Consider the following 17,060-nt stretch of genomic DNA (forward strand, 5'->3'; position numbering starts at 1 on the left):
GTGTCCATTATATTATATATATTATTATATATATTATATTATATATATATATTATATTATATTATCCAAAGATAACTCCTTTATAACTCGTGTTACAGGACTGAATCTCAAAAGAGAGATGAAAGCTGACAACAGAGATCTGGAATCCTTGGGTATGTAGGTGACCCTTGAAATGTGTGGGTAGCACAGCTCACCCAACCACAGAGCATGGGAGTAATATTCTTAAAAGATATATGGAACAATATTTTCCAAAGTATTTTTAGTACCTATAAATTTGGTTCCCTATTTTTTTAGGAGAGAACATTACTAGAAGAAAGTAATCCTTTTCTTATTAGACATTTTAAGATCCACAGGGAAGCAATGGACTTAAAACTCCAGCTCTGTGGTGACAATCAGGGTTACTCCAGATTCCAAGATCTTTTCCTATCAAGAGCTAGGTTGCAAGCCAGTGAACAATTTTTAAACAAGATGCAGTGTAGGGGTGTGGAGACATTTTAGTAACTTATCTAATGTTATGCATAGAGTGATTTAAACAACCCAAGTGCCCAGGTGTGGGGACTCCCAAACCTATGCTTTCTGCAGTGACAGCATGATATCTCAAAAGAATTTACAGCTTCTGGAAATAGATGTTTCCCTGTCATTGATTCATGCAAACTGAGGCTAAAGATTTCATGGCTGAATGTGGAAAGAAGATATACATAAACAGATAGCTTTCTAGATGACCTTTCAAATCAGGTTCAATGCCTCACCTCTAGGAGACTATGAAAATGTCAGCTTCCTTATTTAACCAGTAGTCTCAAATGTCATAGCTACAACATAGTTAAATTAAAAAGTAACTCTAATCCACTTTGAATAACTCAATGTCATTAAACTAATAGAGAAATGATATGAAGTACATGAATAGTTTCACTAGAATGACATCAATTCAGTTCCAAATGGTTTGTGATATTACTCTTTAACAACAAAGAATATGAACATTGAGTATGCAAAGACCATAGGCTTTGGGATCCCAGGTAACTATTTAAATAAGTTCAGTATATATTTAGTATTATAATGTCCATGATCAACATGACAAAAACAAGCTGGAAAGTAGTATGTGAAGTAAAATTCTGTTTTTATTTAAGGTCACTTCTCATTATATGGAATATCAATAAAAAAAACCTAGAAGTACATACATGCTTCCTTCATTCAATAATTATTTAGCTAAACTGTGGTATTTCAGAAAACTTAGACAAGGGTGTGAAATAAAGAAATCATATATATATATAATATATCATATATATATATATATCATATATCATATATATATATAATCATCCCTCTATAGCTATAAGGGTTTGGGTCCAGGATCTCTCATGTAGAAAGTCTCCAGATGCTTAACTCCTTGAATAAAAAGGTACAATATTTACATACAATCTACACAACCCTCCCATATACATTAGGTAATCTCTAGAATAATCGCTATGCCTAATATAATGTAATTACTGTAAAATAGTTGTTATACTATATCATTTAAGAAATAATGACAAGAAAAAAGTCAAATTTAGTTCTGGCATAATTTTTTTCAAATATTTTTGATCTATCGTTGGTTGAATCCTTAGATGTGGAACCAGGGCCAGCTGTGTACACACACACACACACACATACACATGCACACACACACAAATATATATATTTGGACATATATATATATCCAAATTATTGAGTTTTTAGCTATGGTCCTGTTCTAATTACTTAAATAAGAATGCTGTCTTTTAGTAGAAATAAAAGTCCTGAGGAAATTCCTCTCTACTCTAGAGCTGCATCTTCTGCTTCTATGGTCTCTTCCCAGCTCAACTTCAGAAAGTGGTCAGGTTTAAGTCCCTCTGTTAAAGACACTCTAAGTTCTACAAGGAGTGGGTCCTTGTGACTTTTGGGTCCAGGCACTAGTCTTAGTTGCACAGGGCGCTCCTCATAAAAGAAGCTCAGGAAGACCAGGACAGGAAATTTCCATGAAAACTGAGACCCAAAGGATGTCAGAAAGGCCCAGTGACCACAGGGCAGCTACCCAAGGGACAGCCCAGAGAAAGGAGGCCCAGATGTGAGGATTTGCTTGAATTCCATTATGGGTGAGTTTGTAGCCATGGTGAATGAAGTCAATCCAAATAAAGAGGCTGGAGGCTGGATGAAAAGTGTTTGGAGTAAAGAGAAGAATTAAAATTCACTGCTGAGGGAGAGTGAAATTCTGTACAGTGTGTGTTATAGTTCTTATAGCTGTTTGTCTCCTTTCAGAATAGAAAACAGAGGGTGCTTAGACCTGTAAGGAACAACCAAGAGAAAACCAACAGAAAATTCAGACCTCCTGAAGGAAGAGACAGCAGAAAAGTGAGTCTTAGGAGGGAGAGCAGTGAACATTTAAAGGAAGTTGTGTTCGTGGTCCATGAGAAAATCAGAAAAATGTCAGGGAGAAAAAGACCAAAGAATACTAAACTTCGATCTTCCTGAATATCACAAATAAAAAATCTGACAATTAAAAACATAATAATTACTATTAACATAAAAAGTTATTTTAAATAATCTCCAAGAAGTCAAAAATAAAATTTTCAAAAGAAATTATGGTAATATCTTGGACTATATGACTCATTGAACCTATTATGTCATTAACTACACTGGGAATTTCTCAAAATGGGTATTATTCTCAACCTTTATATTTTCTATCAGCAAAATATTTGTCAGTAGACTAAAGGTAATGGAAAAAAAGTCTCAACAGTGCTTTCTTTTATACAGATTGAAATTGCTTTCAGCCTGCTTTCTTCCTTTTCTCTGATTTATCCCAGAGATAATGGAGGTTGCTTCCCCATGACACAGGGAAACATTCATTGTGATTATCTGTTTGGGATCACCTGGCAGCAGACAGACTTCGATGAAATGTGGTTTTTCAGAGCACCTGGGCTTCCATCAAGGCCCTCAACCACAGACAGCATAGGGGCTCAGGCAGTTATTGTACCATTTGTCTGGAAAACTCAGAGGGGAAGTTGCATTTGTGAATCATTTACAAAGGCTAGGAGGGAAACTACTAATCCATTCTATAACTGACGGAACAGAACTAGCTAGCTCCACTTCCCAAGCCATCCTCTCTGAAGTGTCCAAAAATGTGAAATAAAAAATATTAACTCATTTCAGACATGTGTATGACTTATTTTGAACTTAGATTTATTTTTTTTAAATAGAGAAAAACAGTTATGAAGTGTTTTTGACTTCTAGACAAGCTCTTCATTCAGTTAACCCTCAATGTTTCTGGGACAGGGAATACTCAAAAAATTGTCATTGGAAGGGATTCTAGAGAAACAAGGCACTGCCAGACATGAGAAAAAATGTAGGCCGGAAAATAAAGAAGAGGATGTGCGTTCGTGTCCAGTGCAGCAGAAGGGCTCAGTAATAACCCAGAAATCAATAACCCAGAAACCTTGCCTTTGGCATCCTCCCTCGCTCCCTCCACCTCTCCGCCCCTGCTTTTGGCACCTGTTCTTGCAGTCTGAGCTCCCCACAACTCTAAGCCTGCAAGCCTCAAACTGGACGTGCTTGGCTCTGGCATACACGGACACCATGTGTCCATAGCCATATGGACTTTTATTTTCTCCTGGTGTACTCTTGGTTTAATCTGACCTTCAAAGAACATTCCCAAGCTCTCATAGCTCATCTTTGTGGTTACCCATTCACAGTCCTCATTCTTTCACTTTCCAAAGGAGAAGCCAACTCCTACCTTTCATGAGAAACACAATGGATCCCAGCCCTGGAGCCGACCACATATCCTATGGTTGGAGTCTGTGTTGAGAAAGTAAAGTATGTTGCTTTTGTGGTTCCTTATGTTGCAATCTGGACATCTCCAAGTATTTACATTAAATAAAATAGAAGAAGATTTCACTTCAGCGGATAAATCATCAAAAATATTTTTTTGATGGTGGAGCATAGACATTTTTGGCATATGATTGTGTGATACTGAAACTAAACCAATTTTGTGACTTTTTAACATATGTATTTGAATGAAATAGCTCAGTACATACATCCCCCAAAACAAGAAAATAGTTGATACTGAAAGCTGTCATTCGAGCAATGACTAAAATTTATAAATGGACATATTAAAAAACTGAAAGAAAATAGTTTCATTTATATAATTGAAATGTATTTCCTATAACATCATATATCTTCTTAGTTATTTATCAATCCTATATTTTTCCATATTTTAAAAGGAAAATAATAGCCGATCAATCCAAACTTTTTTCCCTTAAATTCTTTTATTGGTACATTTTAGGTAGACAATACATTTACATTTAGCATTGGGAATTGTACCTTTACATGATGCATCTTGGTTCTTATTTTTTCCCCATTCCCTGCCCTCCCTTCACCCCCTCCACCTTTCCCTATTTATAAAGACTTAGTTTCCTTTTTTCCCGTTTCTCATAATTTTTCCTTTCCCTTCTTTCCTTTCCCCTGCCCCTCCCACTACCCCTACCCCTTTGGACCTTTTCTTCCTATTTTACATTATCGATTATTCATTCTAATCATTGGTACATTTTAGGTATACAATATAATGACATTCATCAATGGAAATTTGCACCTTTACATAATCTCTCTTGATTCTTATTTTTCACCCTTGCCCAGCCCTCCATTCAACCCCTCCAGTCCTCCCTATTTACAAAGATTTTGTTCCTATTTTTCCATTTTCTCATATTAATCCCATTCCCTTCTATCCTTTCCCCTAGCCCTCCCACTTCCTTCCCCTTTGCCCCTTTTCTTCCTATTTCACATTACCTATTATACATTTAGTCCTTATTTACACTTTCAGTTTCTCACACCAGAGAAACTATTTGGTATTTACACATGTGTGTCCTATTTATTTCATTTAAGAGTATTGCCTCAATGTGCGTCCACTCAGCTATAAATGTCTCTAGTTTCTCATTTTTTATGGCTGAGCAGTACTCCATTTTATTAAAAAAACACATTTTCTTTATCCAGTCTCCAGTTGATGTGCATTTGGGCTGTTTGCAAGTTTTAACTATTACAAACTGTGCTGCTATGAACATGGGTGAATATATATCACTGTGGTATGATTCTTTTAATTCTTTGGGGAAGATCCCCAGCAGTGGAATAGCTGGGTCAAATGGGACTTCCAGTTCTAGTTCTTTGAGGTATCTCCATACTGATTTCCACAGTGGTTGCACCAGTCTACACTCCCACCAGCAGTGGAGCAGGGTTCCTCTTTCCCCACAGCCCCGCCAGCACTTGTTATTGGTTGATTTCATGATAGCAGCCATTCTTTCTGGAGTGAAGTGGAATCTCAGCATTGTTTTCATTTGCATCTCTCAAATGACCAGTGATGGTGAACATTTTTTCATGTATTTATTTGCTATTTCTACTTCTTTGTCTGAGAAATGTCTGTTCATTTCAGATGCCCATTTTCAGATTGGGTCTTTAAATTTGGGAGGTCTGATCTTTTTAAGTTCTTTATAGATTAGAGATAGTAGACCTTTGTCTGAGGAAGAGCAGGTGAAGATATTTTCCCACATTGTGGGTTGTCTCTTCACACTGCTGTTGGTTTCTCTTGCTGTGCAGAAGCCTTCTAATAAGAAGAGATCCCATTTGTTGATTATTTGTGCTAGTTCATGAGCAGCTGAGGTTTTGTTCATAAAATCTTTTCCTATACCACTGTCTTCAAGGGTTCTACCTAACCTCTGTTCCAACTGGTTCAGAGTTTCTATTTTAATATTTAGATCTTTAATCCATTTTGATTTTAGTTTAGTGCATGGTGAGAGATACAGCTCTAGTTTTAATCTTTGGCAAGTTGAAGCCCAATTTTTCCAGCACCATTTATTAAAGAGGCTATCTTTCCTCCAGTGAGGGTGTTTGGCTCCTTTATAGAAGATGAGATGGCTGAGTGTGTCTGGCATGGTTTCTGCATCTTCTGATCTATTCCACTGGTCCTCAAGTCTGTTTCTTTGCCAGCACCATGCTGTTTTTATCACAGCAGCTTTGTAGTAGAGTTGCAGGTTGGGGATTGTGATACCCCCTGCCATGTCTCTGTTACCTAGAATTGCTTTTGCTATTCTGGGTCTCTTCTTGTTCCAAATGAATTTTTGGATTGTTTTTTCAAGGTCTATGAAGTATGCTTCTGGGATCTCAATTGGAATTGCATTGAATCTATATAGCAGTTTTGGAAGTATGGCCATTTTCACTATATTAATCCTTCCTACCCAGGAGCAGAGGATGTCTGTCCATTTTCTGATATCATCTTCAATCTGTCTTTTCAGAGTGCCATAGTTTTCAGAGAAGAAGTCTTTGCTTTCTTTCGTTAGGATGATTCTGAGGTATTTCAGTTTTTTGGATGCTATTGTGAAAGGAATTATCTGCCCTATTTCTCTCTCAGTGAGCCTGTCATTGGTGTAGAGGAAATCTATTGATTTTTGTGTGTTGACCTTGTAATCAGCTACTTGACTGAATTTGTTTATTAAGTCTAGAAGACTTTTGGTGGAGTTCTTGGGGTCTTCTGTATAGAGTATCATGTCATCTGCAAATAATGACAATTTGACTTCTTCATTACCTATCTTTATTGCTTTTATTTCTTTCTCTTGTCTAATTGCCATGGCTAATGTTTCCAGAACTATATTGAACAAGAGTGGAGATAGTGGACATCTTTGTCTTGTTCCTGTTTTAGAGTGAAGGATTTCAGTTTTTGAGCATTTAGTATGATATTGGCTGTTGGTTTTTCATAGATGGCTTCTATCAGTTTGAGGTAGAGACCATCTATTCCAATTTTGTGCAGGGTTTTTATCATAAATGAATGTTGGATTTTGTCAAATGCTTTTTCTGCATCTATGGAGATAATCATATGTTTTTTGTCCTAGGCTCTATTAATATAGTGTATTACATTAATTGATTTGCATATATTGAACGATCCCTGCATCCCTGGGATGAATCCCACTTGATCAGGGTGTATGACCTTCTTGATGATCTTCTGCATTCTATTTGCCAGTATCTTAGTAAGGATTTTTGCATCTATATTCATTAGTGAGATTGGCCTATAGTTCTCTTTTTCAGTTGGGTCTTTCTCTGCTTTGGGGATCAAGGTGATGCTTGCTTCCAGGAATGAATTGGGGAGTATTGCTTCCCTTTCAAGTTCATTGAAGAATTTAAACAGTAGTGGCAGCAGTTCCTCTCTAAATGTTTTGTAGAATTCAGCAGTGAAGCCACCAGGGCCTGGGCTTTTCTTAGTTGATAAGTTTTTAATTACATTTTCAATTTCATTGGTTGATATTGGGTTGTTCAGAATTTTTAGGTCTTCTTCATTCAACTTTGGTAATTCATATGTATTTAGGAATCTGTCCATTTCTTCTGTGTTGTCCATGTTATTGGTGTATAGGTTCTGGAAGTAGGTATTGATGATCCTCTGGATTTCTGCTGGGTCTGTTGTAATTTCACCCTTTTCATTCCTAATTGCATGGATTTGGGCCTTTTCTTTCCTTTTTCTGACAAGGTTGGCTAAAAGCTGGTCAATTTTGTTGATTCTTTCAAAGAATCAACTCTTGGCTTCATTGATTTTTTGTATCATTCTCTTAGTCTCCGTTGCATTGATTTCTCCTCTGATCTTTTTAATTTCCTTCCTTGTATGAGCTTTGGGTTTGCCCTGCTCTTCTTTTTCTAGAAGCTTGAGGTTCAGCATCACGTTGTTTAACTGGGCTTGCTCTGTTTTGCTAATTAATATGTGTATTCACTGCTATGAATTTCCCTCATAAGACTGCTTTCATTGAGTCCCATAGATTCTGATATGTTGTATTGTCATTGTCATTTAATTGAAAGAACTGTCTGATTCCTTCTTTAATTTCCTCTGTGACCCATTGGTTATTCAGAAGTGTGTTGTTCAATTTCCATGTTTTTGTGAAGTTTTTGTGGTTTCTTTTGCTATGGATCTCCAATTTCATCGCACTATGGTCTGATAATATGCAGAGGATCACTTCAATTCCTTTGCACTTACTTAAACATGTTCTATGTGTGAATATGTGGTCTATTTTGGAGAACAACCTGTGTGCACCTGAGAAGAATGTGTATTCTGATTTTGTGGGGTGGAAGACTCTGTAAATATCTGTTAAGTTCATTTTTTCAAGAGTTCAATTGAGTTCCAGTATTTCATTGCTTGTTTTTTGTCTAGTTGATCTATCTATTTGTGACACTGGGATATTGAGGTCCCCCACTACTATTGTATTAGTGCATATATGACTTTTCATGTCCATTAGTATTTGTTTTATACAATTGGTTGCACTAGTGTTTGGTGCATATATATTTATGATTGTCATCTCTTCCTGTTTGATTGCTCCCCTTACAAGGATGTAGTGTCCTTCTTCGTCCCCCTTAACCAGTGTTGGTTTGAAATCTATTTGATCTGCAAAGAGGATAGCTATTCCTGCTTTTTTTCAGGTTCCCATCACATGGAGTATTGTTTTCCACCCTTTAACTTTCAGTCTATGAGTTTCCTTTTGAATTAAGTGTGTTTCTTGCATGCAGTATATTGTTGGATCTTGCTTCTTGACCCATTCTGCCAGTTTATTTGTTTTGATTGGTGAATTGAGAACATTAACATTGATGGTTATAACTGATAGGTATTGACTTATCATTGTCATTACTTTTTCTTTTTGTTGGATTGTCCCTTTTTACATTTAATTTCTTGTCGTGTCCAATGGGTTCATTCTGCTGTGCTTTCTGGGCTTGTGATCCTCATTGTCTGTTCCTAGGATATTGTCTAAAACATTTTGATGTGCTGGTTTCATATTCATGAAGTTCCTAAGGTGCTCTTTGTCATGAAAGTATCTTATTTCTCCATCCATTTTGAAAGATAGTTTTGCAGGGTACCTCAATCTAGATTGGAGGCTGTTTTCCTTTAGGGCTTAGAATGTATCACTCCATGCTCTTCTTGCCTTGAGAGTTTGAGTTGAGATGTCTGCTGTGATTCTTATGGGCTTTCCTTTGTATGTGATTTGTTTTTTTTCTCTAACTGCTTGTAGAACTTTTTTCTTCTGTTGGTTTTCTGGAATCTTAACAATTATATGAATATGTGTAGATTTTTTTTTTAATCAAGGTTAGTTGGAGTCCTATATGCCTCACTTATCTGTATGTCAAGTTCTTTCCCCCTGCTTGGGAAGTTTTCTGCCATTACTTCTGTGAACATTTTTTTATGTCATCTGCACTCTCTCCTGTTTCTTCTTTGACTCCAATCAGTTTTATGTTATCACTCTTTGCATCGTCTTGTAGATGCTGGATTGATTTCTCATGGTCCCTTACAGTTTTGAAGCAATTTTACTTTTCCTGGTCATTAATTTCAATCTTATCTTCTATATCTGATATTCTGTCTTCACACTGGCTCAATCTGCTTTGTAGACTTTCAATGGTGTTTTTGATCTCCTGGAAATCTGTTTGCATCTCTTTTATGGATTCCATTATTTTCCTATGTTGGGATTCCATCATGTTCCTCAGCTCCTCTCTAGATTTATTAATCATGTCTTGCACTATGAGCACAATCTCTGCTGTTATCTGAAAAATTATTTCTGATTTCATTTTTTCCAGTTCCTCTTTTGTTGCCAGTTCAGGGAGTCCAAGTGGTTGAGTATCAGTGTTCCATCTCATTCCCTTTGAGGTTGCTGTGGGTTTTCTGGAAGTCTGGTTTTGAGACTTGTTTGCGTGTCTTTTCATTCTGACTGGTGGGGTGGGAGTGTGCTGTTGGTGCCCATGTGGCTTACTTCCTCTGAACTGGAAGCAGTGGGCCAGTGGCTCAGAAGCCTCTTCCTCTGGGCTGGGAGCAGCAGGATGGACAATGACCTGGAAACCCCTAGCTCTGGGTGGGACAGACTTCGGCCTGGAAGCCCCTTCCTCTGGGCCAGGAGCAGAGAGATGGACACCCCAAAATTATTTTTAACATTTAGATATTTGTGGACCGTTTTATTCAATCATTGCATGAAGACCTCCTGAACATGTGTTGGCAGTTCCATGGCAGTACCATCTTCTGTATGTTGATGATACATCCTGAATTAGCGAAACAGTGTTCCTGATCAAGCATGCAACTAGAGGACAATTAAAATATAAACAAGAAAAATATTGATAACTAAGTACTGTGCAGAGAATTAAAACAGCCCGACAGGATAGACTTTAATGACAAGTCTCTCTTAAATAGTTCGAGAAGGTCTCTCTGAAAAAGCTAATGTTAAAATGAGGTCTAAAGGAGGAAGGTATCTAAGCATGAGGAGAATATTCCATGCATAGGGAACAGTGTGTTAGTCAGCTTTCCATCACCATAATGAAATAGGTATGATAATCAGCTTATGAAGGTTTATCTTGACTCACAGTTGTCGGAAGTTTCCCTCTATGACCTGGATCCTCTCAGCCTGTAGTGAGGCAGAACACAGTGTCAGGAGTATGTGACAATCCAAGCAACTCACTTCCTGGCCAAGAAGCAAGGAAGCAAAGGAAAAGTCAGACTCCCACAATCCTCAGTCAAGGCCATACCTCCAGTGACCTCTCACAAGGCTTCATCTCTTAAAGATTGTGCCTACTTCTCAATAGAACCACATGGGGCCAAGGCTATAACATGTGGGTTGCGGGGGAGGTATTTGGGAGCCAAACTAATAGCAAGCAGCTAATACAGCCCTACATAAGCCTTTGCTATGCAGACAGCAAAGTAGGTGGGTCCAAAGAACATAAAATATGTGGAGTTAAGAAGACTTATTGGAAAACCAGTTCAGCTGGGCAGGAGTAGCTCATGATGGGCAAAAATGGATATTTTTCCAAGTGAGTGGATGGAACTGAAAATAATTTAATCATGTACATAAATTTTTGTGTGTTATATGAATAAGAAATAATGTATAGCAATGGATTATTATTCATTTCCCTATTGATAGATGCTTAGGTGATATCCAGGTTTTCACTGTTATGGACAGTGCTACTTCAAATACTCACTTATTTCTCTAGGCACCTATCTTAGGATCTCTCTGGGATTTCACATAAGAGTAGAATTCCATCAGGATGGGCATTTTTCGTTTGAGTAGACATCACCAAATTCTTCTACAAGTTTTTGAACCAATTTATACTCTCATAAGCTTGCAATATGGAGAATTCTATACCCAGGCATCTTCCCTGTCATTTGATACCATCATTCTTTGAATTCTTACTAATAGGATGTAAGTGAAATGATATCCTCTTATTTTTAAATTGTAATTCCCTGAATAACAAGGCACTATTCCCTGTCACTTACCCTTACAAAATCCATCCCTTTCTTTAAAAATAAATATTTTTTCCTACACTGCTTTTCCACCCTCACCTTGGTTCCCACAGTACTTTACACCTATCTTCATTACAGTAGTTGCCACTTCATACTCAGTCACTGGTTGATCTAACATCCCATACACACTGAATCATGAGGACCTATGGATTAAAACTGTATTGTATTTGTTCTACCCACGTCATCGTTAAAGTTCAGAAAATGTGTATTGAACTTAATGTGTGTGCTAAATATGTCACTTTGCTCTAATGCTTCTATGTAATTTAACTTTTGTTACCTGCTGACCACTTTCAACTACCATTTTGCTATATATTTTTCTACCATTCAAATAAATTAAGAATAACTTAAGAGCCCAAATTTTGTGTAACTGTTTATTTAAATTATCTTCTGCAATATACTTCTGAAGGAAAAGTGTCAAATTCTATTTAGTTGTATATAAATTTAATTATAAAGGGACATTTCATAGAATATAAGTAATGATCTTGAGAAGTCATCATTTAAATCAATAAAGCAAAAGCAACTGCTATTGATAAAAAACAAAATATAATTATTTTAAATTGTAGCACTGTATTCAGCAATATATTTTTGCAATTTGGATTAGCTTTAGGTTAATTCACAGGAAATGACATCTCAGAAAAAGATGTTTAGTGATAATAGTTAAAGGTTATTGAGAACATGCAATCTACCCTCACTGGGGTCTCATAAGTATTTTATCCTTCTAATAACCTTGGATATTAGTACTACTTTCAGTATCATTCCAGTTTTCTATACTGGGGGATAAAGTACATGAGTAGGTCACTTGCTCCAGGTTATGGAGCTGGGATTTCCATCCAGATGAGCCTTCTGTGTAGTCCTGGCTCCTATTTTCACTGCACAGCCCCATAGGGATGAGAAAAAGAAAATTCATCTACGTCATAAACACATTCATCTTTTGTCTTTTGCTCGGTTTCTCTTATGATGAATTAGATAGATTGACTCAATCTCTGTTCACTGAAAAGTAGAGTTCCAATTTGTACATAAATTCAGAGATTTTGAGAAATACTTAGCTATTTTTAAACAAACCCTTCCAGTAGCTTCTTCTGAATTGCTTCTCGGAATACTATGTGCCTTGATGGAACACATTTGATGTTTAGACTCTATTCTCAGATGATTTCTGTACTCTAATATTTTTAAGTAACCTCTTCTGAAGGAATCAGTGCTGTAAGAATATATAAGGAGACACACTTTCACCCAAGTAGCTATGACAAATATTCTCCATTGAACAGCAAGTAACTATAACACATAAATTAGCAGAGTACTTGTCCACAGGCTAGAAACTTTGCTGGCAGGCCTAGGGCAACAATACTTGGGTGCCTGTGGAAATGGAGAGGAGATTTCTGGAGGAAGAAAAAAGTTATTATTATTTATAAGGTTTCATATGGAAATATTCAGAGGAACTCTTCTGTCAGCTACTAGTTTCCTGTAGAAAAGAGTCCAAACTTGCTGAATTGCAATTAGCAAACTCTAGTTCCATTCCAATTAATTTACAGTATGATTACATGCCTAAATTTTTCGGTGTACATAATGCATACATGCACACACATATACATACATACCCCAGGTTCACCAAAGTGAAGTCTTTTGGTACCTGTGGCAGTCTAATATGTGCCTCCAATTTCTGAGAGTTACAACATCTTCAGTTCACATGGTACTCGAGTGTATACACACCATGAATAGGCAGAGGGAATCAGTATTAATTGAGCCCTGGCAAGTAATATTCAGGATTTTTACAAATTCTATCTATTTTTGTCTTCTAAAATGACAGGTGGAAAGATTTTAATATTTCCATTTTATTGGTTCAAAGGTATGATTCATAGATTTTCATTTAAAATGTTCTTTCTGATTTTAGACTCTTTAATTTTTTACTTTTAAATTGACAGATTTTATTAATTGTACATACTTATGGGGTGCATTGTGACATTTCAGTACATGCATACAATGGGTAATTATCAAACCAGAATACTTGCATATCCAACACCTCAAATATTTATCATTTGTGGGTATTGAGACAATTGACAATCCTCTCTACCAGCTATTTTGAATTATGCAATTGTTGCCATTGATAGCTAGCCTGCAATGTTTTAGAGAATTAAGTTATTCCTCCTTTGTATGTGTACCCCTGTACCCATTAACCATCCTCTCTCCAATCTACTCTGCCTTAGATTCACACATATAAATAAATGCTGCTACTGTTCTGTATTCTAACCCTGCAATCCTTGCCTCTCCACTTACCTCTTCAAGAAAAAAAATACTCTGACATTTAACTTGGGAGCTGTTATTTAAGTAATATGGAACTTTGACAGAGGTAATTTTTATTTCTTTTTATATTTTAGTTCAGAATTGGAACCAAAATCATGTAAATTTCACATTTTCCTCCATCATAAACCCATATCTGTTTTTATACATGTATTCCTATATATCCTCTTCCAAAGGGCAAACAAACAAAATTTCTCATGCTCTTGAAGCATGCAGAGGGAAGCTAAGCCTCTTCTATAGCCCAACCTGCTTTCCCTACATCTTTCCATTGGGCTCAGATTTCTTCCCTATGAAGGAGTGATCCTAGTAGGAAGATCTTCTAGTTTAGATAGAAGACTGTAAAAAGCTATGCTTATATGTATCAAGAATCACCCATTTAAAAATTGTTACATTAATGCTCTTATTATTATTCTTAGCTCATGTTTATGCCATATGATGTTTACATTCATTGAGGTTTTATGTTTATGTACACGGCATATCATAATGATTCATATTTCCCCTTCCCTTCTTCCCTTGCTCTCGGTCGCTTGGATCCATTCTCATTTGCAAGAGTTCTATTCCCTTGCTTCCTTCTACCCATCCTTTATTATGCTCTTTGTACTTTGCCTTACTCAAATGAGACATTCACATTGAGAAATGTTACTAGTGTTGATTAATCATTATATTTGTGCTGTGTCTCTGTTGGTGACTCTGGTTTTTCTTTCCCTGTAATTTTTTAATTGTTGTTGTTTATCCATTGACCGTGCTTGGTGTTTTCATTTCATCTAGGTTTTTGATTTTACTGGTTTCATCATTTTTGTCTAGGACAATAATGACAAACTTATGGCATCTGGGCCACCACTGCCTGTTTGTTATCATTGAAAGCTCTAAAAGGTTCACTATCATTTGTCTTGGATATTCTTGAGTACTTTCTGGAGTGCTGGTTTACTATTCATAACTCTCTTGAGTTGTTCCTAATCATGAAAAGTTCTTGTTTTTCAATATATTTTAAAGAAAAAGTTTTGCTGGGCATGTTAATCTGGTTTGGAAGTTGTTTGCTCTTAGGGTTTGAAGTATTTCAAACTCTTCTGGTCTTAAAGGTTTGTGTTAAGATGTCTGCTGTAATTTTAATGGGTTTACCTTCCTCTGTCTGCTTTTAAAATTCTGATTTTTTTGCCAGGGATTCAGCTCAGTGGTTCTGCCACCTGCCTTGCAAGCAGAAGGACCTGAGTTCGATCCCCAGTACAAAAAAAAAATTCTGAATTTTGTTGGACATATGGAAATTTAATTAAGATATATCTTGTGATGTTTTTCATCCATAATTGTTTCATGTTCTGGAAGCCTCTCTTACTTGTATGTTGAAGTGTTTTCTCATATTTGGGAAATTTTCTTTTATGATTTTGGTAAACAAATCAATAATTTCACCTGTGTTAACTTTTAATTTTTCTCTAATTCCTATTAGCCATATGTTGGTCTTCTTGGTGTCAGCTATTAACTAGTGGATGATTTTTTTCTTGTTCTCTTATTTTTTGTGTGTGTGGCTTCTCTGAATACTTTACCATAACTTACCATTTTGCCCTCAATTTCAGACACTCTGTCTGCACATCGGTCATTTCTACAATTTATGAATTCTACACAGTTTTTACTTCTGGTATTTCTGTCTGATACCTTTTTGTGGATGTTATATCTTTGGTGAATTTGTCATTTATATTTTAAACCATTTGGGCTAGATCTTCCAAATTTTTATTTATTTCTCCCATATCCACATTGGACATCTTGAATGATAGCACCATAAACTTTTGGGCCATGTCACTTTTAAACTTGCAAAGTTTCTTCATCTCTTCTTTAAAGTTTTCACAGAGCTCTACTATCTGGTATTTGCTTTCCTCTTCATTTGTGCCCCCTTGATCTACATTAGGAATGTTTGGAGAGCTTTAGGGGTCTTAATTTTGGGAAAATACGGTAATATCTTTGATCATATAAAGGTGAAAAAACACATCATGGGGAGGCAGCATCTTACTAATAATCTCTATGTAAACTACAAGCTCTCCTAATCCTACTAGAACTCAACCCACCGTGCCCCCAAGAAAATAAAAGTAAAGAAAAATGAAAAAAAAAAAAAAACACATATACATACACACAGGATGATAATGAACATCCTTGTCTTACCTGCCATCAATATTTTCTTGTTTGGTGGATACTCTGTAAGGCAGGAAAGACAAGGATAGAGGCTGGCATTTTTGATCTCCAGTTTTCAAGGCTGATTATTTTCCAGATAGGTCTTATTTTCAGGGAAAGACAGTCTTTACACCTTCAGTTTTTTAAGTGATTTGGCCTCTGCCCTTATGTTTTCAAGGAAGAACTGTCTCTGGTTATAACAGCATCAACAAATTCAATTATACATCATTTATATAGCATAAAGCTTATATCTATACTCTCAATTTTTAGCAATACCCTATGCAGCCTATGTCCAATTATTATTAGCATTTGTTCTACAATATGGGAGGAGAAGTGAAGGGAAGAGATTGAAGGGTGAGTGAAAGAGGGGTGTAAGTTAGTGAGGGGGAGGATGGTAGAGGCAAAAGCAAAAAAAAGAATATATGATATGGGGTTATAGTCTGTTGGCTTACATTTAGTTGGGTTTAGGCCTGGTGTTGAGAGGTTTTAAGAAGATACTTGTGGGGGCAAGGATGAGGTATAGGAGGAAGGCAGTGTACTTTGTGATTGAGGAAAGCTATGTTGCTGTTGGAAATTTGTTAAGTTTGTGTACTTGTGTTGTGAAAGAAAGGTATTGCTGGACAGGGGGCTAGATAGAGAAAAGTCAAAGAAATAGGACAGGGAAGATAGAGGGCTAATACAGGAGAAGACAGGTGTGATTGGGAGAGAGCAGAATATGGCCGACTTTAGAAGAGGAGTTGAAATACTGAGAAAAAGATATAAGAAGAGGATATATCGCTATGGAAGTTTGAGGTGAAGAAACTAATAGGGCTATCAGAAGAGGGAGAGAACCTAGACACCAACTAAATTAAAGCAACTAGAAGAAAAAATAGGTAGAAACCCCAAACAATGCAAAACAAAACAAAAATAACGAATAACCCAAAGATATACAACAGGAACTCAGTTTACTCCAACAACAGAATGTATATGTGATTTATGTATAACCTCTTCACCAGAAAGCCTGGGAGTTCACACCATTTCCTTCTTGTATTGACTGTGGCATGATTATACGCAGCCACACCAATATCACCTTGGACCTTTCCACTACAAAACTGAAGCTAGCCCAATATCAGGACTTCATTCCTCTGGCTTGCAAACAGAGTCTGACACTGAGCCAGCTCTTTGTTGGACACTCTTCCCATCCCCTCGCTGAGCATAATGGTGGAACAGGCAGCCAGGTTCACTGGCAAGTGAGGGACCTCCAAGTCAGGGTTGTGCTCATGCATGCTCCAATGGGCCTCTTCAAGGGTGTACAACTGTTTTCATGCAC

This window comes from Heterocephalus glaber, unplaced genomic scaffold (assembly GCF_053883595.1).
Source record: "Heterocephalus glaber isolate CG9 unplaced genomic scaffold, H.glaber_assembly_v1.0 deba00001553, whole genome shotgun sequence".
In the NCBI taxonomy this organism is placed as follows: Eukaryota; Metazoa; Chordata; class Mammalia; order Rodentia; family Bathyergidae; genus Heterocephalus; species Heterocephalus glaber.